The sequence below is a fragment of the Girardinichthys multiradiatus genome, chromosome 20 (assembly GCF_021462225.1).
Source record: "Girardinichthys multiradiatus isolate DD_20200921_A chromosome 20, DD_fGirMul_XY1, whole genome shotgun sequence".
In the NCBI taxonomy this organism is placed as follows: Eukaryota; Metazoa; Chordata; class Actinopteri; order Cyprinodontiformes; family Goodeidae; genus Girardinichthys; species Girardinichthys multiradiatus.
The window spans coordinates 27,083,164-27,104,293 of record NC_061812.1 but is presented as its reverse complement, the minus strand read 5'-3'; the positions used below and the strand labels follow the sequence as shown (position 1 = coordinate 27,104,293).

At 37.5% G+C, this 21,130-nt stretch overlaps 1 protein-coding gene and 1 long non-coding RNA gene across 2 annotated transcripts in view; one reads left to right on the top strand and one right to left on the bottom strand.

Moving 5' to 3' along the window:
• Nucleotides 1–21,130, top strand: part of LOC124856300 (potassium voltage-gated channel subfamily B member 1-like) — a 57,996-nt gene that overhangs the window by 10,795 nt on the left and 26,071 nt on the right. The window lies entirely within an intron of this gene.
• Nucleotides 16,428–17,878, bottom strand: LOC124856301. Its single transcript, XR_007035300.1, has 4 exons — nt 17,740–17,878; nt 16,899–17,013; nt 16,555–16,797; nt 16,428–16,486 (listed from the first exon to the last, which is right to left on the bottom strand). It is a non-coding gene; the product is annotated as an uncharacterized LOC124856301 (long non-coding RNA).

Below are 21,130 nucleotides of genomic sequence, written 5' to 3'. Positions count from 1 at the left end.
ATGACCCGTTTTTGGTTTGATGGTAGAGGCCACCAGATTTTCATTTAAAATGTCCTGGGTCACTTTCAACAAGCACTCTAAGAAGATTGACATGAAATTTGGATGAAACATAAGCCCACATCATCACAGGTCCTCCACCATACTTTACACCGTACGTGAGAGGTTTTTCCCAAAATCCTTTGATTCACGCCAAACCCACCTGGAGTGTTTGTTGCCTAAAAGCACAATCTTAGACCCACCTGACCTCATCCCACAGTTCCAGTTAAAATCCAAGTATATTGTTCATCTCCACACATTTACATTTATGAAGTGGTGTAATAAATTATATTTGGCATCACTACCCAATAATCAGTTGGTATGTAAATGGCATAAAATATGGATTTTATAAAGACTTGAAGACCTTTAAATTGCCACATGAATTTCCTCAACACTCTGAATGACATAAAATAGTAACGTATAGGTCAAAAATGTTGCAGTTACTGCTATTTTCTAGAGATTATGGAAATATTCAAGGCTCCCACTGTCAGGTTATTTTGTAAAACAAAAAAACTTTTGTTTTCTCTCATGAATTAAATGGTTGCTTTTTCAAAATTCTTTGAGTTTATGTAACTGAAATCAAAAGTGTATTTATTTTAAGGCTTTTTATACATTTTACTTTAATCATGTAGGGTGTTCAAAGCATTATGGTTTAAGTTTAATAATGATTTTCTTCAATTTCCTTCATTTGTTTGCAGCATTGAGAAAACGTTTACTAGGAATTTAGTTTCTATTTCACACTTTGTAAACAGTGATTGAGTCTATAGTCTGTGAATCTTGTAATTAAATAAAAAGATTTAGGTACAATAATGTAACCAGTGCAACATCAGCTATAATAATGAAAGCAATAATAATTATAATCTGTTGTTTTATCCTGCAAAGGGACGTGATGAGATTAATCACCTCATGTTTAATTTAAAGAAGGCTGAACTTTAGATTAATTTTAGTCCAGACACAGACTCAAATTGACACCAACACATACTTTACACTAACTAATGAAACATGTACTTTATGTGTTTAGACTGCAGATAGAAAGTACTGATGGTAAACTCCAGACAGAAAAAACTCCAGATGACCAGGAAGTTTCTACTGTTCCTACTGTTTGGTCAATATTGAAATCAACAAAAATAAAAATGTAACATGCACTTTTTTTCTTTCCAGAGATGCTCACTTACTTACAGTATAAAATAAGAGTAGTTTACAGTGTGAATTTCTATTGATTCCTGTTTTTTTCCACACTGGCTCATATCATTTCTTGGGGGAAAATAGTTGGTGACTGATGCCTTCTGAGACTTTCCATCGTCAGTTTCCACAAAAAGAGGTGATCTGGCATGCAACATTAGCTTCATCACACAGGCCAGCTGAGGCAACACACTGAGTGAACATCCTCACTACACGGCATTTCCTTTTGACAGACCTACAAAATCCATATCTTACTTTTCAGCAACATTTCTTATATTGTTCCCTTTTTCTTCCTTTTAAACACCGATGTCGCAGCGGCTGAGAGCTCTTTGGTGACACTGACATTAAGAAGGTGAGGGGTCAATAGTAAAGGGACAGAGGCACGACTACTTTGCTGCATTGCTTCATTCATTATTCAGACAGGCTTGTCAGCGAAAGAACATCCACTCAAGAAGATGTAGAGTGGTGTGGGGCTTAGTGGTCACTATCAGAGTAAAGCAGAACTTTCGGCAGAGGTCAACATCAGAAACCGAAAACCACCACATGTTTCCTCTTGAGCCTCTTTTTGACATGCCAAGCTTTTCATTGCTCACCAAGCAGGTTGTGATTGAAAAGGTCAGCTTCCAGCTGCATGCCTGAATAATGGATTGGAATGTTGTTGACAGGGAGTATAGCCACTGGATGCAGTCCATCTCCAAGCTCTCACCGTCATGTCTACATGACACAAGTGCTGCCAGGGCTTTACTCTTCTTGTCTGCTTCTTTGGCAGCAGCAGAATGGAGGAAAAAGTTAGCTCATCATGGAAAAGACAGAAAAACAACAAAATTATAATTTATTAAAGTTCAGATCTTTAAGTCTGAGGTTGAGTTTATTTAACAAGACACTTTGAACTTCCTATTTATTCCAAACTATGTTGAGTATTTGACTTTTGTTTGTTCAGCAATTTTTACCTACTTTGTAATTGCATTGGTTGAAGTAATGGCTTGATGGACTTTGCTTCTTCTGCCTCGTATGCCTCCCCATTTCCTCTGAATGTCAGGTTGATCTCTATTTGAGGTAGAAAATTTGAAGTTGGAAGAATGAAATAAGAAAAATCAACTGAAATTCTGACATGATCTTTGCACAGACCTAGTTTTAGTAATAGTACTATTTGATAGCACTTTTGTCTCTTTACATATACTGGTAAATGTCAGTGATCTTATTGTGAGTGCAACAAAGATTATTTAATTATGAGCTTGAATTGATAAGCATTATCAGGTGACTGAAAAACAAAAATGAGAAAACTCTACTGGTTTTTTAATAGACATTTTTGTGGACCCTGTTCACATCAGATCAGTAGGCACAACCAGCTCAAGGCAAAGCAAGCTAAACAGTTACCTAGGGACCCCCCACACCAGGAGGGGGGCCTTAACAAGAAATTGTCTCAGATATCCAGATGTATGAGTAAAAGGCTATGCTAACTGGCAGTGTCAGAAGTGGATAGCAAAATACGCCACTGTTATTATCTAATAAATGACCCACAGCAGCTGAGCATTCAATCATCAACAATCCCCTATAAATGTGTTTTATTAAAAATTGTACATCCATCTGATGAAACAATTCATTGATGAAGTCCAGTAATGTGTTATATTCTAGATATATATATACAAAGATATGTATATATATATATATATATATATATATATATATATATATATATATATATATATATATATATATACATATATAAATATAAATGATTACATGAAGAGACAGAAGGATGTGAGAAAGCCTTCAAACCTTCAAAACCCGTGTCCAAATGTACCAAGAAGAACTGATGCTGTTTTGAAGGCAAAGGGTGGTCACACCAAATATTGATTTAGATTTCTCTTTTGTTCATTCACTGCATTTTGTTGAATGATGAAAATAAATGATTAACGCTTCCATTTTCGAAAGCATTCTTTGTTTACAGCATTTTTCACACTTGCCTAAAACTTTTGCACAGTAATGTGTATATATAATATATATATATATATATATATATATATATATATATATATAGAGATATAGATATAGATATAGATATAGATATAGATATAGATATAGATGTCTCAAATTCTGTTTCGGGTCCCATCCAATCCGTCAGTGCCGGCTTTTAGGCTGGAATAGCTCCACTAAAGGTTTTCTGCCATCACTTGTGTAAAGTTTATTTTGGTGATTAGATTTTTATTAGATGTAAAAACTGTAAAACCACTGAGTGACGGTCCAAAATGTTCTGGAAAGGAGATAAGCTACAAAAAAGAATACTTTGCTCATTTAGCCATCCATGAAGAATCCGAATCAATCTTCTCACTGTGACAATGTGAAAAAAAGTGATGGTGATCATATAATTGAAGAAGTTTAGAGCCTCGGGTCTTTGTTTTGCTTCACTGATTCTTACATTAAACCTTCGTCTGCTTTTAAGTCATTGCTTCTCATGCATGATATCCTCTCTTTATTTGATGTGTTTGAGAGGGAAATTGTGTCTGGAGGTGGTTGAGTCTAAACAGAGCACCGTACTTGCGTCACATTTCTCCAGTTTTCTTCTGATCTTTAAACAGAACGCTGCTTTCAGATATCCGAACACAGTTTATTCACATTGAAATATAAGAATAAACATAAAACAATAGTTGCCATGCTACTGTAATGGTTTACTAATGAGCAGAGAGCAGAAATGGTTGTCTCCACATCTCATCTTATTTGAGAAGGGGCAGGTCATGTGATATCAAGACAAAGACAAGGTTCAGCAGGCACATTCTAATGAACTGCTTCCCTCTCCATTAGCTTATTACTGTGCACCTCACTCATTACAGGATGTGCCTTCATAAAAGTAAGAGAAAAAGGAAAGCCCAAAGTGCTCATGTCTGACCTGTATAGATATTTCTACTCTATCAGAATCAACTAAAGTGATAAAGAAAAACAGAAACACTGTAGCGATGCACACCACTTCACTTTAACTTTTTACTTACGAACACTCTTTGCTCTCCTACAAGCTGGAGATGATTTATGATTTAGCCAAAATGCACCTAGACTCCTTCTCAAAATAAGCTTTTTTTGACCTTCCAAACAGTTGTTGTATGAATTTTATTATATAAGAAACATCATTATTTTGACTTTGGTCATTTTTAATATTTTGATTAGCTAATCAATCCTTTCTGACGACTCCACTCCCAGAAGTATCCTCTCACAAGAGGCTGTGCTTTGTTTTGAAGAAACGCAGACAGAATCAGAAACCTTTGTTCAACAGAGAAAACCCTCTCCATCGAGTTAGAACCAGAAATATTTATTGTCGTTGGCGTTGGTTTCGACATTTGTTGGCATTGTAAGCTATACTGTCCTCTGTGTCCAGATCAGATGTCTGTCAGGGACGGTTGAATGGGAGCCGTATATACATGGGGATATAGCTGGTTCTGTTTGCAATTAAAATGACAGCATGTGAGACTCAAATAGCCACTAATGCACTCGTGTTACTGTACACATCTGTAAACCAATACTTTTTAAAATAAAATTCCAAGTAAGCATTTCATTGTGGAGTAAGGACAGTGATCAATAACTAGAGAAAACATGGAAAATATAGAACAACAATAACATTGCTAATACTGGTTTCTAAAAGCGCATACACCAAAATCAACAAAATAACTAAATCTGACAGCAAATCTGTGGGATCACTTGTAGAGGTCTGTGGATAAGAGATGTCCTCATCAGCTGATCAAGATGCAGCATGCAGACAGTCCTACCAAAGAAGACTCAATGCTAAGATTGCATAAAAAGCTTCAACAAAGTATTTGTTTAGTATTGTGCACACTTATGCAACCAGGTTATTACAGATTTTTTATTTTGTACCTTTGAGAATTTTATTTTTTTTATGAAATGGTACAAGATTTTAGGCTCCTAATCAGCTTTGATTGCTGGAGCTTGAGTGAAGGTTTAATGATGATAACTCTGAAATTCCTTCCTTTTAATACATATTTCTGAATAAATCTTTTGGAAAAGTTAATTTCATGGAGAAGTTTAGAAACGGATCGAGTTATGAACACTAATATCTACTAAAGCAGAGGATATTTTCAACAACTGTTGGTGGAAATTAAAACAGCAACACATTTCTTTAAATTAAAATGTGTTCATTTGTTCAACTGTAATTACTTGAAACCTATACAGAACCCATCACCTTACAGACCAGAACAAAAGGTTCAGTAAGCAAAACAACCTCCAGGTTTCTCAGAGCAGGCTGTCACCTCTGCCTTGCTCAACAGGTAGAATTAAGGAAAGTGTTGGGTTGCAGAACTATTGTAGATCCTATCACCTTACATCATTTAGACAGGTGCCAGTGACACAGTTAGACATAAAAAGTACAGTAAACAGAGCTTCAGCTCCATTGTTCTATCACCCCAATTGCTTTCCAGATTCTCTCAGTAGATTCTGGTCTTTAGCAAATACGAGAATGAAACGCAAACATTAATTTTCCAGCTCATACTCTCAGGAAGCTGAATACGCTCATGCATCAACCTCAAAACTTTAGAATAAACTGTGATCAGTCTGAAATTATAGTGCACTTTGAATCCTCTCTAGTGCGATGAGTTCATCACAACCAATTGCCTTTTTTGGTGATTTCCAAGGAAAGTCTTGTGGGAAAAATTCAGCTCTTTAGTCGGGTTGGATGGAGTGGGAGACGAGGTGAAAGGTTCTCCCAGCGGCCCCACCTCTAATGATTACTCCAGCGTAGCCTCTGCTTGGCTTTGTTGATTTACTCACTTCGTGGCTTACCTGTGTGGACTTAAAAGCAGCAGCTGCTGCCTAAGCAATAAGACGAAAACTATCACGAGGAGGTTGATTGGATCCCAGGATCAATGCGTCTTCTCACCATCTTCAGCTAGCAAACTTAATTCAAACTCAGAGACGATGCAGACATCTGCAGATGTTTCCCCAAAAACTAGTGATAGAGATGTTTTCAGCAAAAAGACGATTTGCTATTTGAAAAGTAATATTTAGATGGACAATGACATAGAGAAGCAGCTGTTAATATTTTCCAGGCCATTGCTCAAGCTACGTTCATGGATTGATGACACCACCTCAGTGCGACATCCAGCACAACCCCAGCATATTTCTTTCCTTCACACAGTAATGGTGCTCCACTCCCAAGGGACTTCCATAAATAAAAATGCTGTGATAAACGTGCACACATATGCACATGCATGCACCTGATCTTCCCATCTTTTCCATCACATATTTTTCAAGCATACTAGTTTTCCATTCTCTCAATGAAACATGCACACACATATATGCTTAAATAGACACATTGATGCTGTCATTTGATTGATTGCTTGTGACAGACTAGCACCTTTTAATTGGATTATATTAAAGTCATCTAATTTCCAATCAGCAGACTGTCAGGCTCATTTGTGTGTTTTGTTTCTAAATCAGTGGAAGGTGCTTGATAAAACTTATAAAATTAATTTTAATTTTAGACACTTGAGTTTTAGCAAGAAAGTGACAAAGGACATTATCTTAAAACTAGAATGCCTTTTTAAAATGATCGTTATCCCGTGATACTCTGTCTTACAGGTGCTTGTTTATTACATAGTGTCTGCTGTAATTGGTACCTTGGGTTTGTTTCATTGCATGTTGATGGCTCTTATAGACTTCTGTTGCCTCAAAGCAATTTTTTAAAAGAAATCTCACTGAAGTACAAAAGAGTTGGAGTTAAGAAGTTACTTTAAACATACAGGGGTAGCCTACTAATGATGCATTTCCACATTTATCTGCAGGTAACAATAAGATAAGAATAAAAAGCATCATCAAAAAAATTACATGTGTAGCTAAATTGCAGCTTGTTCATGTTTTCTTTAAGCTTCAGCGAGTTTAAGTGTGAGAAAAATGCATGACAGGTGAGAAAGAAATGTTTTTCTGGGTCAGCAGAAGTCATTGCTGTTTTTTGTTTTTTTTTTACTTCTATTTAAAACATAACAAAACAATAAACTTTCCTGTTTGGGAGGATGGCTTGCTGCCATTCAAATGTACATTTTATCCTGCAGCCTGTGACATTGAATTTAATGATAAATCCAATTACATTTATGGAAAGGAAACATTAATAAAGTATTTCAAAAAGTGAATTCATGCTGCTGAAATGAATAGTTGTTGAGACAAATATGGTCATAAATTTAACTGAAATGGCATGTCCAGACTACTCCTTTGCGCTCTTTAATGACGTAGAAGGGGAACCCTAGCACATAAACTGACTGCTGCTACAATGACCAACAACACAGACAGCAGCAAAGAATCTGAAATTTCTTTAGATATATTTCAGTCACTATCAGAAAGAACCGCAGCAGTCAGGAGAAGAAAGTCAGCTTTCATCACGTGGCAGATGTGCCTTGATAAAAGTAAGAGAAAAAGGAAAGGAAAAGTGGTGCGGCGTGCAGACGGCCATCTAATTCGACCAGAGTCTATTTTTGCCAGATGCCGGAGCACGGCCGGAGTCAATATGCATGAATCATACCGCACCACCAGGAAACAGAACGAGCACAACATCTGGAGTTTGAAAATAATTCAAGACAGACTCGATCTCGCTATATTAAAACATATACACATATATACACCTGTATATACTAGCAATTGTTTACCTTGGATTAATTAGTTCAGTTAGTTCAATTAAACATTAAATGCACCAAACTAAGCAACAAATAGAGCTTCGCTGCACTCAGTGTACTCACCCATTATAGAACCAAACACATGAAAATATATGGATGCATAAAACGAAAAGTGAAGTAGTTTAACTGGTTTGACTTCCACAGAATGAGTTGCTACGGCATTTATTACTGGCTTTATGGTTCTTGGAACTCCTCCGGACCAGAGAGGTGCGGATGTAAATCAGCAGGGCAGAGAAGTTTGCGGCCGGTCAGGAGCGCAGCAGAGCAGATACAGTGTAAATCCGGGGTTACGGTATATATACATATATACATCATTGAGTGAAACAACCAGAGGCGAAGCTGAGTAGCATGGAGCAGCAGCACCAGACACAAGGGATGTGTCAAGATCTGAAGACACTACCTGGTGTCATTGTTTAAAACTTTATATTAGAATCTTCAGAAAACATTTATTTAAATATATCGTATGCATGCGTAATTTATCTTCTTTTATTAATAATAATTTCAGATTATTATTGTTATTTATAATTAGAATATTAATTCCGGATTTCAGTCATTAGCAATAACTGCCGATATCTAAATGTACTTTTGTGACAAGGAAGTGTTCTTACCTGCTGAGCCATCAAACATTTAGCAACAACCTTTTATTTGGCGATCTTTTCCCATCAGATGCTCTGAACAGCGTAGCTATAGCATCTGCTTCAATATTCTCCTTCGTCTGTCAGATATCCCAAACTCTGACAAACAGGGGTTGGACAATGAAACTGAAACACCAGTCATTTTAGTGTGGGAGGTTTCATCGCTAAATTGGACCAGCCTGGTAGCCAGTCTTCATTGATTGCACATTGCACCAGTAAGAGCAGAGTGTGAAGATTCAATTATCAGGGTAAGAGCACAGTTTTGCTCAAAATATTGAAATGCCAAGGACTACCGAACCATTCTTGAGGACCATGTGCATCCAATGGTTCAAACATTGTATCCTGAAGGCAGTGCCGTGTATCAGGATGACAATGCACCAATACACACAGCAAGTCTGGTGAAAGATTGGATTGATGAACATGAAAGTGAAGTTGAACATCTCCCATGGCCTGCACAGTCACCAGATCTAAATATTATTGAGCCACTTTGGGGTGTTTTGGAGGAGCGAGTCAGGAAACGTTTTCCTCCACCAGTATCACGTAGTGATCTGGCCACTATCCTGCAAGAAGAATGGCTTAAAATCCCTCTGACCACTGTGCAGGACTTGTATATGTCATTCCCAAGACGAATTGATGCTGTATTGGCCGCAAAAGGAGGCCGTTCACCATACTAATAAATTATTGTGGTCTAAAACCAGGTGTTTCAGTTTCAATGCCAACCCCTATAGTTCCTCTTGTGAATCCAGAGGTTTTTGTTCAAATCAGTTTGCTGAATAGTCCTCCAATCACAAGTGGCTGTGCTTGGTGGGACCAGCCCATATGTTCCTCGTCAGTTTTCCAGCTCTGATCCAGGCAGCTCTGATCCTCTCCGCTTCAGGAAAGTAGTGCAGACCAACGGCTACTGACTCAGTATTGCTGCCACCACCAGCAATGCACTGTTTCACCATATTGCTCTTTTTAACACAAATTAACTTCTACCTCTACTGTTCATCATTGACGCTGACATAATGAATGACCGGAGACTTCCCCTTTGACGTCATTTCTGGGCGACAAAACTTAACAACAAAATATGCCTATTTTGAGTCACAATTGTCTTTTATCATGTCTTTATTCCTCACATAATGTAAATTAATGCCCAATTTTTTCAATATTAAGGTGTTTTCTTTCAATTTCTGCATTTGTAGGAAAAGCGTGTCACAGGCAATTTAAATCTAAGTTGTCATTCATTGAGGCAAATGGGAAAATGTGCACCAACACTGCCTATCAGACAGCAGTGTTGAGAGAGAAAACTTGCATTTAAAATATGTAGAGTTCACATAATTAAGTGAGAAAATATGTGACTGACTTAAAAATTATGCTTATTTGCCATAATTACATTCAAGAGTAGCATTGAAGACAAGCAATATGGCTCTCAGAGTCAACTCAGTGGAACATAGCTGTTTGAGGACATCCTTTACACCTTCTCACGAAGCTCTTCTGAGTCTTTATGGCCCTTTAGCACAATGATGACTGACATGCAGTTGTTATTAATGGAAAGCATCCACCAGAGAACCCTTCACCCAGCTGAATTTAAATGTTCTGTAACTCTAACGAGGAACCAGTAAAGCTGACAGTATGAGCAAGAGTAGAAGTGAATATCAGTCACTATCTCAGTATTATCAAGGCAGCAGTCCCAGGAGTCTTTTTTCTATTCAGACTGATCTTTCCTGTACCAACCAGACACTGGTCAGAAGGATGTAACCTTTCCTCGGTCCGCTGTGAGATACGGGTCACAGAGACATTCAGCCAGCATGCTCATCTGAAGTGGGCCAATAAAAGAAAAGGAAAGTAAAAGAAAAGAAAAGAAAAGAAAAGCATTTTTGGACCTAAAACTCCCACTATAGAACTCCTGCTTTTTTTAAATGAACAGATGTAATATCTACAGCACAACAGTAGGTGCAAATAACTATCATTAATAGCAATAAAATACAAAGAAAGAACATTTAGAGCATGCCTATTACTTAAATCTAAACAAGTATGGCTTGGTTTCGATTTATTATTGTTTTCTACAACATTAATCCCTCTTGGCACTTGACTCAGGTTTAACTGTGACAGGGTCTTGTAAAATGTCAGGTCTTGTTATTAAAAAAACTGTAAAAATTGCTCCTTTTTTAAAATTTCTGTTTTAAAATCTGATCTGATTTGACTCCGTTTTTAAATATATGTTTTATGTGAAAAGAAGATGCAAATAGCAAACACGCGTTAAAAAGTTGTTTTTTCAATCCAAAGTATACATATTACAATAAGTATGACCTGCAATGGCACCAGCTAATGCAGCTAGTTATTAGGTTCTGTAAACTGAGGTGAGTAAATAAAATGTATGCATTGTTTTATTAAGACAGTTGGGGTTTCAGTGATTCAGACTGAGAGAGGTTGGAAAGTCTTATTGTGGGAATGTCCTATTAGGCTGAAACTAGCATAGAATCATATAAATCTAATAACCTGACAAAATGATAGATTAATTAGTTAATTTAATTTATTAGTTAAAGTTCATGGCAACACCTGTGGTCAAGTACTCAACCTTCTTGCTGTGAGTCCTGATTTGGGTTATCTTGTGGTACAAAGTGGAGCAAAATTGTAAGGTGGAAGAAAAGGCTCAGACAGTTTCATATTTATTTTTTTACAACTAAAAATCTGAAAAGTATTTCATACATTTGTTTTCAGTCCCTGTTACTTTAATATCATGATGCAATGAATTGCCTTCAGGGATTAGTTACTAAATGGAGTATAGCTATGTGTAAATTATTGTCAGTGTTATTACAGCTGTTCTGTGAAGGCCTCAAAAGATTGTTAGAGAACATTATAGTACAAACAGGCCAAATGGAATTTTCTAGCCTACATGCAAAATGCAATGTTTGGTGGAAACTTAACACCTTACATTATCCTGAACACACCACCTCTACGGTGAAACATGGTGGTGGTAGCCCAGTGCTGTGGGCATGCCTTCCCTCACAAGTACAGGTAATCTGTCAGAGGTGATTAGGAGATGGGTGAAGCGAACTAATACATAATCCTGGAAGAAAAACTTTTAGAAGGCCGAAAAAGACTTGAGACTGGAGCAGAGGTTCACATTTAAGCCGACAATGAACATAAACATTAACTGGAGGAAGCTGCAATGTAACTGGTTGTAAATGGCCCAGTCAAAGCCCAGGCCTAAATCCAATATACAATTTCATGCAAGATTTGAAAAATAATGTTCCCAGATTCTCTCTATTCAATCTACATAAAAATTTATGGTTGTAACATAACATGACATAATGTGAAAAAGTTCAAAGGGTGTAAATACTTTAGCCAAACACTGTAATACCTAGAAGTTCTCAAGTTATTTAAGCACTCAATTCAAACAATTTGCAAACAGATCTTACTCTGTTTTGCAAAGAAGAATAAATAATAAACTGGCACAGCTGGACAAGATTTTTTTATTTGTGCAAGTTTAAAAACATATTTCCTGTTCCTTCCAATTCAAAATTATGCTGTATTTTCACACATCTGTCACAAATGCATCATTAGCTCTCATTCACTGGACTCATTCTCTGACCCAGATTTATCATGAAAACAAAATCTATGGATTTAGTGTCTAAATGACACGTAAAATCACTGTTGTTTTTATTAAAGTTTATTTTGAATTCAAGCCTTAATCTATCAGATGGTGATTCAAATTGATGTATTTTTGCCTTTACCGGTGATTTTGTCAGTATATTAGTATAATAATAAAGAGCAGAGCTTCAAAGGCTACCTCACACTTCATAGCTGGGAGCTGCACACCAGTATGGCTTACCTTCTACCAATGCACATCATCTGTCACATAAAATCCAAATGAAACACAATGAAGTTTGTGCTTCTAACATGACAAAGTGGGATGTAAGTAGTTCAAGGGGTGTGAATACTTCTACAAGACACTTCATTTGCTAATTCGAAGTCATAAATGCCCAGGTCAATGTAAGTAACAAACTGGGTGGTGCTGTGAGACAATTATTTATACAGAATTAAAGCTTTCCATCACTTTGACAGAGCTACAGTTTTTTTGGTCTCAGTAGTCCACAACTAAACTTTACTACTGCCTGGCCAATTTAAAACTCACCTGAACCTTTATGGTTGACAGTTGTTCCCTGGTGTGTTAATATTAAACTGGCACCCCGTAAGAGCAATTAACTCTATTTCAATATAATGTAAGACCCACAATTAATTTTGAGACATAAGTAGAGGTTCACACTTTGTATAGCCATTAAAATGACACACAGCTGCTCTGGGAAAACTTTGCAGGAAACGTTGCAGAACCGTTGCAACCTGGATATAGTGTGCTACAATGGCCATACATTATATTACAAAATAAATGTGCATAGGACCTGAGGACCAGGTGAACGTAACTGCTGGGCAGAAATAGTTTTAGATAATACAAAGTTTGAATTGTGGGTTAATCTGTGCCATGAGTTCTGGGAAGTACTGATTGCTCTGAATTTTGTTTTGCAAAGACTATTAAAACATGTATTAGCCCATCTCCATCCACTCTATTTTTAAGTGTTACACTGCGTCAGGATATGGAAATAAAGATGTTCTGGTTTGTTGCATAGATGCCTCTTGTGAGCTGCCAAGAAAACAATAAGCTACTTTGTCTTACAGGCCAGGACAGACGTCATTCTGTTTTGTTTTTCTTTAAAGCAGAGGTGATGAAAACAGCACATCTAAATCTTTTTTTTTACTATGCTGTTATGTAACAATGTTCCTCATGAGGTCAGTTCAGTAGGTTTGAAGCCCAGCATTCCTTTGATAAAATAAGAGTACTGCGTATTAGAGACTGTTAATCAAACCTCTCCCTAGTTTAAAATAAGTGTTAGAAACACCCAGCGTTTTCCCCTGGCAACCCTGGTTCATTGAATAATGCCAACTACTCTGCTGCCAAATCTGCAAGGATTTGCTTTGTAATCTCAGTGGGATATTTTACTTTCTATGTGTAATACCTAAAGGTGATTTAGGAGATACTTGAAAATCCTACTCTAAAACAAAAGAAAGCAGCAGACCCATGCAAATGCATTTTGTCAAATGGATGAGTACACTTTATTATTATGTTTAAAATATTAAAATGAATGTGACAGACTTTTATATGTAGGTTAAATAATAATAATAATAATAATAATAATAATAATACAATTATTTTTCTGTGTGTAAGTAGATTAGTGAAGATGTAAAAGGTAAAGCTACTATAAGCAAAGAGTGTGGCATGTAGTTAATTTACTTTTAAAGGGTTAAATAACACACAATTTTCTGCCTCAACTACCAGGTTCTTAAGAGGATCCATTGTTTCCACATTGTTAACTATTACCGGCTTTTAGCTGTAGGACAGTTAGAAATCACCATGAGCTGTTAGCCATATTGTACACCTAGCAATTATTCACTGTTAGCTATTAGCTATAGCAAACAACTATTATTCACAAAGGTACATTAGCAATTAGCTGTTTCACACACTGCTGGTAATCATGTTACCTAATAGTTCTAGCTATTAGCTATTAGCTGTTATCACATATTTAGATATCAATCAATATAGCTGTTAGCAATTGCGCACGCTTAGCTGTTAGTCACATTAGCTATTAGCTGTAGCACTTATTATTTTTTTTACCATTGGCTATTAGCTGTAAAACAGTTATTAATCAGCTAATTAGCATACTGTCAGTTTGCTGGCTAATACTCACAAAAATCATAAATATGACCCTTAAAATGCACATTGTTTTCAAACAAATATAATTTTTTATCAAATTTTTATCACATTTATAAAATTATTTTTATCCGTAATTCAAAATTTTACTGTAAGATTTACTTTAAAAAAGGTCTTCATGCAGAATGGCTTTTTAAATACCTTAAAGTTCTGTGTTGTTGTTTGTGGAAGTAAAAATTTGAAATTTTCTGAAGTAAGGATCTCCACGTTTTGGCAAAGGTACAAGTATTAAAAGTCAATTAAGTGATAAATAATTTTTCCAACTTTTTAAAAATAGGAGAATTATCACCAAACAGCGTTTGCTGAAAGTTTTATGGCAATATCTGAAATTATGCCAATGTGATGAACATTTCACTTGTGTTAACGTAAATTGAGAGGAATAAAATACAGTTGAATTCAAGATTTTAAAATGCTGTAACTTTCAAAAATGTTACCCAAAATGGGTTGGAGACATGATAGCATTTGTTCTGAAATACAACTCTGTTAAAAACTGTGCCAAAATAATTGTTTTAGTAACAAATCAATCTTCTAGGAAAAAATCCTGTCTTTTTCCTATTTTACAGCCCACCTGTTACAAAGAGTACCACAACTGCAGATTTACATCAAATGTCCAGCTTGAGACTTTTAAAACAGAGGGCGAGGGGCACTGGGAGCACGTCCTGTAGTTTGTCTTTAATACATTACAGTAGCTTGCAGGCACCAGCTGCACTAGCAACAGAAGAAGTAGTGGGAAGGATGACTGCAAATTAAAACTGCTTCCTGATTGATTTCTTTCAAAAAGTGAAACACTGTAACTGCCCATTGGACAAGCAATAAAGTACTGTTTACTCAGTCAAAAGAAACTTTTATTAGGTACATCTGTTGCTAAGGCATAAAATGAAGGTGAGATATCATCATATTATTGAGTATCAGTTTTAATGGGTGATAAGGGCCATTATTTCCTCCTCAGAAACATGAGCTTGACCACAGCATTGGTCAGGGAAGACAGAATTTGTCTTGCTCCACGTGTTTTAATGCAGGGTCAGTATCTCCATGTATGGCAGTGATTGGCTGAGCCAGCATGCTTGACTGTCGGCCAGTTTACAGCAGGCTGGATGGATATAAGCAGCGTGTGGAGCATCATCCACCAGTCTGACATGTGTTTAGGCTTTTATTCAGTGCAAGTTGCTCTCCTCTTGAGCCTTTTGTCTGGAAAACTAAAGTCAAGGCTCATATTTATGAGACGATAGTATGTTTTTTTTTAAATTATGACTTTATCTGTCATGGTTGAACAATAGCTACTCTTGTCTTAAAGGCTGTGGTTTCTCTTACTGACTAACATCCCAGCTTTAACTTTCCCAGCACTACAACTCTCATAGACACATCCTTTCTTTATTAAGGGTTTTGTTCCTATTGCAAATCATTTTCTCTGTCATTTCCACTTTACGCTGCTGGGATGCTTGGACAAGGAGGCAGCAGAATGGAAATCAGTACTGGTTCAGTGCCAGCACGGGTGTTTCTCATTTTAATGTTAGGGCTATCAAAGGCAGCTCTGAGTGAATGCAGAGAGCCAACATTTCCTCAGTTACAGTCACAAACAAAACATTTATTGCTTTATGTTCTATGATTTATTCTAACATACATATTATTATTATATATTATAATATATTATCTGTGCTGTAATGAACTCACACACATCTTAATTATTTGTTGAAAGCAAAATACTTTGTGGAAGCTTGAGTCCCAGAAGCATTTTGCATAGTTTTATCAGATTTTTTTGTGATGACTTTTTAACTGTGATTAAAAAAGCATTCTTATCCTTTATTATACAATGACAGTGCAGTGAAGCCCTGCTGTTACTAAATATATACCCAGAAACTTTGTTTTTGTTTTCTTTAAAAAGTAATACTGAAACCAAAGTTTGTTGTAAACATTGGAGGCATTCAGTTGAGTTGCTTTGGGCATAGAGTCTGCATAAAGACATACAGTACATATATATAGTATGCATTATTATTAGTAGTAGTAGTAGCATTAGTAGTATTGGGTTTGGGTCAATTGGCCCCCTTACCATTTCGTTCTTTTGCAGTTTTTGTATTATAATAGTCAACTGGCTGTAAGAGATCTGTCATAATGTTGACTGCCGACCTGACCCACATGCAGAGAACAACCAGAGACTGATAAGTTTAGACAAATATTTATTTTAATCCTGGGAATCAGAAAACGGGAGTGGAATCCTCTGGCTGCGGGAGAAGAACAGAGTTATAAACTGGACCCCAGAAAACGGACCAAAAATGATTGTGCAGCTTACAGGTAAGCACGGGTAAATCCGCCAGGGAGGACAGTCAGAAATCCTGGGGTGTGAGAGAGAGTGGTCAGCTTCACCCGCTGTGGTGGTCGGGACGGACCGAATAGGAGGTGCTGGGAGGGTGGACAGGATTCGCTCAGCTGGAGGCTCACAGAAGAGTCAGCCCAAAGGTTCAATCCGGGAATCGGTTCAAACTGATTCACTCCAAGTCTCTGGTCAACTTCGTTGGATCCAGAAGTAATGCACCTGGAAGTGTCAGGACAGGGTAAAATCAGTACAGAAGTGAAGCACATCAAACTTAGCTTTCAACAATGAAATCAGATTTCTAGGATGGCCAGCAGCTGTACCGCAAAGGCAAACGCTCAGGCAACGAAGTGCAGGCACAACCTCTTCATATACTCCCCAGCTGATGAGCCTGATGAGCTGCACGTGTCCAGCTCCAGCACCTCCCGAAAACCGGACCTGGTGGTAAAATTGGTTAGAAGATCACACCACGGATTCTGACAAGATCAGAACCAAATTCAATGGAAGTGTAATCTTTGGAAAAGTATATGCAATTATATGAAAAAATATGTCATCCAATGTTTTAAAGTAATTTTCTGCCTATAATTTCCTCTCAGAAAATGTTGTTATGGATATTAAAAACACTGAGATTAGAACATTTTATGCCTAGTTTTGTCCATATTTAACCCAAATATTTACTACCAAAAAAATTATTTTGATGTAGAGTAGTACATGGGTAATTAGTGGTGGTTGGGCCAAAAACAACTTCCTGTTATTTATGTGTGTATATTAGAGTGTGAATTAGAGCAGAGGCTGCATTGATTTATAAACTGCTGCAAATAAAAAATGTTTTACTTTTTTCATCTTCTGGATTAAAAGTCCTACTACAAGGATAAAATTAAACATTTTACCGGGAAAATTACCAATGTATTTTAGACTAAACTGGTTATTAGGCACTTTCCGCATTGTCTTACTTAGAATTTGTTTAAATTTTATTTTCTATGTGGGGAACCGAAATGCCAGTGTTTCTCTGTAATCAAATCTGTGTAATGTAGGTGCGACTGGATGTGGTGTTCAGAGATGTCTCAGCGAGCAGCCTATCAAATTCACAGCTGATTAATACTGCTTACACGGATGTCTCCCATAAATCCTAAGAGCCGTCTTCTTGAAGTTTATCAAACTCACTGCTTTGTTGCTGCTGATCTGACAGTCGTTGAGGAGCCCTGATGGAAATTTGTAGATATTCCCCAGTGGGCAAACACGTGTCGCCTGGCTCGTGTTTTCTCATGTCTTGTCTTTTTTGTGAATGCCTTGCTGCCTCTGTTATGCAAATATTGAAAAAGCCTCATGTAACCATGGAAACTGTCAGCACATTGAGAATGCTACAGTTTTCCCATGAGGAGATCTGTGTAATCACTGCTGCTGTCTGTCTTGGCGTGCGTGAGTCTGTGTTTACATGTGCATGTAACTCAGTGTCCGAATATGGGAACTAAAAGAGATTTATACAGGTCCTTCTCAAAATATTAGCATATTGTGATAAAGTTCATTATTTTCCATAATGTCATGATGAAAATTTAACATTCATATATTTTAGATTCATTGCACACTAACTGAAATATTTCAGGTCTTTTATTGTCTTAATACGGATGATTTTGGCATACAGCTCATGAAAACCCAAAATTCCTATCTCACAAAATTAGCATATCATTAAAAGGGTCTCTAAACGAGCTATGAACCTAATCATCTGAATCAACGAGTTAACTCTAAACACCTGCAAAAGATTCCTGAGGCCTTTAAAACTCCCAGCCTGGTTCATCACTCAAAACCCCAATCATGGGTAAGACTGCCGACCTGACTGCTGTCCAGAAGGCCACTATTGACACCCTCAAGCAAGAGGGTAAGACACAGAAAGAAATTTCTGAACAAATAGGCTGTTCCCAGAGTGCTGTATCAAGGCACCTCAGTGGGAAGTCTGTGGGAAGGAAAAAGTGTGGCAGAAAACGCTGCACAACGAGAAGAGGTGACCGGACCCTGAGGAAGATTGTGGAGAAGGGCCGATTCCAGACCTTGGGGGACCTGCGGAAGCAGTGGACTGAGTCTGGAGTAGAAACATCCGGAGCCACCGTGCACAGGCGTGTGCAGGAAATGGGCTACAGGTGCCGCATTCCCCAGACCTGGGCTACAGAGAAGCAGCACTGGACTGTTGCTCAGTGGTCCAAAGTACTTTTTTCGGATTAAAGCAAATTCTGCATGTCATTCGGAAATCAAGGTGCCAGAGTCTGGAGGAAGACTGGGGAGAAGGAAATGCCAAAATGCCAGAAGTCCAGTGTCAAGTACCCACAGTCAGTGATGGTCTGGGGTGCCGTGTCAGCTGCTGGTGTTGGTCCACTGTGTTTTATCAAGGGCAGGGTCAATGCAGCTAGCTATCAGGAGATTTTGGAGCACTTCATGCTTCCATCTGCTGAAAAGCTTTATGGAGATGAAGATTTCATTTTTCAGCACGACCTGGCACCTGCTCACAGTGCCAAAACCACTGGTAAATGGTTTACTGACCATGGTATCACTGTGCTCAATTGGCCTGTCAACTCTCCTGACCTGAACCCCATAGAGAATCTGTGGGATATTGTAAAGAGAACGTTGAGAGACTCAAGACCCAACACTCTGGATGAGCTAAAGGCCGCTATCGAAGCATCCTGGGCCTCCATAAGACCTCAGCAGTGCCACAGGCTGATTGCCTCCATGCCACGCCGCATTGAAGCAGTCATTTCTGCCAAAGGATTCCCGACCAAGTATTGAGTGCATAACTGTACATGATTATTTGAAGGTTGACGTTTTTTGTATTAAAAACACTTTTCTTTTATTGGTCGGATGAAATATGCTAATTTTGTGAGATATGAATTTTGGGTTTTCATGAGCTGTATGCCAAAACCATCCGTATTAAGACAATAAAAGACCTGAAATATTTCAGTTAGTGTGCAATGAATCTAAAATATATGAATGTTAAATTTTCATCATGACATTATGGAAAATAATGAACTTTATCACAATATGCTAATATTTTGAGAAGGACCTGTATATGAGAGCCCAGGTGAGTGGGGATGACTATGGTCTCCTTTATCCACACAGGTTGCATTGATAGATCTTTTGATATTTTAGGTCATCAGGGTCCAGTTAGCCACACATACTGCATTTAACCATCTGCTGTTGTTCGCCCTCTTTATATGCTGCGCACACAACTGATCATGCTTCACAATCTCTTTACATTCTTTGTTCACTCTTGCTCAGTTCTCATATTTCACTGTACATTTACAGAATGCAACCATAGTTGAGTACATGTAGGTATCATGTGCTCTCCTACTGCGGTAAAGGGCTGAAGCTCATTTGTAATTGAAGTTTTATTTTGGTTTTGTGGACATTTAAGCTCCGAGTGAATGTTCATTTTAAAGGTTAGATCCTCCTAAGCTGTTCCCATTGTAAATGTCAAACTTTCTATCTTTCTTTCTTTCTTTCTTTCTTTCTTTCTTTCTTTCTTTCTTTCACATTTCAGTGAGGTGCTTAAGAAAAATAGGTCACTTCTAAAGTTTCTTTTCTGCATGTTGCCTTTGGGCTTCTTAGTCCCTGTACATCACAGCTGCATACATTATACACCATACTCTGCACTTCAAACATCTTCTTTCTTTGGCTTTCTTTCTACATTATGTATTTCTCACCTTATTTTACCGCTTAGACTGAGTGGATGTCATAGAGCAGGGTGGCCTGCAGAGAGCAAAGCAGCTGGCCAAAAAAGATTTGGGGTTGGAAAACATTAAGAGGAATATTGACTGTGCTGTTGGAGATATCTCACATGAGCATATGTGTGTGTCCTGTTTGGTTTTTTCCGTGGTCAGGCAGGAGCTTTTTGCGTCTTGCCAACCTACACCTCCTAAATCAGTCAAGACAGGTTCTGATTGAATACGTGGGATTTTGTTTGTTGTAGGTCAGTTTTGCTAATGATCCTTTGCAATTGCCATAATTTATAGCTGAATTTGCAATACAGTTCCATCTTTTTGGGACATTCATGAGACTATCAGAAGGATAGCGGTAGCTTTTAATCAAAAATTCACATGGTTTTTATTTTTATCCTCTGTTAAATCTGTTTCATCATCACAGATTTTTTCTGACAATTTTAAAATATAGCACACACATGTGCCATCTGGCTTTTCAGCTAACTATTTTGATCATCAACCATTGCTTTAACAGAAATACGTTTTTTCCACACAGAGCCAGAAACATGGCAGACTCGTGCTCTGTGATGGATGGATATAAGGTAACAGTTGAAAGGAAAAAAGGAAATGGTACAGAAGGAAATAGTTTCTGACAGGCATCCAGCGGCGCAGCCCTTTCTATAATTGCTGCCTGGTGAATTTGTTGTCATGGCTACACAGAAAGGAAGGCCTTTCACAATGGGACCAGTTACGATAATTTTAGAATTGATGCATGCGTACTTTTGCGGGTACATACAGAAAGGTGAGACCAGTGAGACTGCATGGAAAAAGAAGTGAAAGCAAAAGGCATTTTTGGTGTGGAATCACAACAT